Consider the following 1,851-nt stretch of genomic DNA (forward strand, 5'->3'; position numbering starts at 1 on the left):
ATATATATATATATATATATATATACACATATATATAAATATACATATAGATTGGACATGGGCGATTCTTGTCTTGCGATTCACCGTCAAACGGTTGGGTGGAATTGCGCGAAACATTACACAGTTGTATAGAATCATCTGGTGATGATGCTGGACTTTTTATTCTTTTCACAGATCCCGTGGTTAGTGAGATAATCTCCTATAATAATACCCTTGTGTTTATGAATGAGAAAGGAAAGGGTGATACATGATTAAGGAAGGAAGGGGTGATGTCATGTTTTTTCATAGCTTCCATGATTACCGAGATAATCTATAATAATACTGTTGCGTTTGTGACTGAGACAGAAAGGGGTGATACGTGAATAAGGAAGGAAGAGGTGATGCCAGCGTTTTAACTCTGTGTGAATATATGTGTATGTAACGGGGGGGGGGTGAACGTGAATATGTGTGTGTTCGCGCGCGTGTTTTGAGTTTGTGTGTGTGTGCGTGTGAGCGCGCAATGGAAGGGAGATGGTTAACATTCAACGCTGAAAAGAAAATTCCTACAGCGTTTCAACTCTGTGTATTTGGTATGTTTCACTTGAGTACAATCTGTTCTCTATAAAGGTATATGTCTGTTTTTTGTTGATATAAAATAATTTCTTCGGTATTTCTCGACCAAATTTTATTTAGCATCATTATTATTAAATTTATGCATTTCTAATCAATTTGAAGATATTTGCTATCAAGTTGCAGATTTTTAACAATGCATTTGGTGATTATTTGCTTTATTTCTCGGGCAAAATTTACAACTTATAATAAAAGAATAAAATTAATATTTCATTCAAAAATTGATGAGCTTTGTTTTTAGTGATGACTTGAAATGTTAAATATTTTTTCTAACTGTATTTGCTTGAAAAAACATACTTTTCTTTATATTAAGCAATTCATTATAATTACTTTTACGATGTGCCTAAATAAAAACCATCGTTATAGATCAGCATTTCTCAGCCTTCTTTGTGATTCGGCTTCCCTTGGACATTGAAAAAATCTATTTCGGCTCCCCTGTGTTGATGAAAAATTTAATTCAGCTCCCCATGATTGTGAGATAGACCGGCCTGCCCATGACAAACCTGACGAAAGGGGGGGTCAGAAAATTTTCGTACAGCTGGAGGATCCAACCGAAACAGGGGAGCCGAAATGATAAGGTTGAGAAACGCTACGCCTGAATTCCTTAACTCTCAGACAACCGCAGGACTACCACTTCACGAACTGCATTTGAAGGTTGGCGTGCCAATCATGCTGCTAAAGAATTTAGATGCTTCAATAATGTGTAATGGTACGCGAATGATTATCAAAATATCCATCTGCTCCCGAGTTCTGCAGGCAGCTGGCAGCTGGCAAAGATGTACTTATAACTCCCATGTCCCTCATTCCCTCCGATACGACCTACAAGTTTAAACGGGTGCAATTTCCCATCAAACTCTGCTTTGCCATGACAGTCAACAAGGCGCAGGGACAATCACTGCAAGTGGTTGGTTTGACTCTGACAGAGCAAGTATTCTCACATGGACAACTGTATGTTGGCTGCTCCCGTGCTGGCATTCCCCCGTGGTTGGTCTTTCCATTTGTGCACTCGAGGGAAGGACGAAAAATGTTGTCTACCAAGAGGCACTCCAACGATAACAATGGCAACTTCAACTGCTCCAATTTCAACTCCGCAATTTTTTCATCGTCCCGCCAGCCCACGTAAGTTTAGTCTTGCTTTGCGCTCCTTACTAACTCACCATGACTGACATTCTTTTTTTTTTTCTACCAAGATCCATCGTCCAAACAACACTTCGCGTCCACTTCTTCCTTTATTTATCTTTT

Source organism: Octopus bimaculoides, chromosome 1, assembly GCF_001194135.2.
Source record: "Octopus bimaculoides isolate UCB-OBI-ISO-001 chromosome 1, ASM119413v2, whole genome shotgun sequence".
NCBI lineage: Eukaryota > Metazoa > Mollusca > Cephalopoda > Octopoda > Octopodidae > Octopus > Octopus bimaculoides.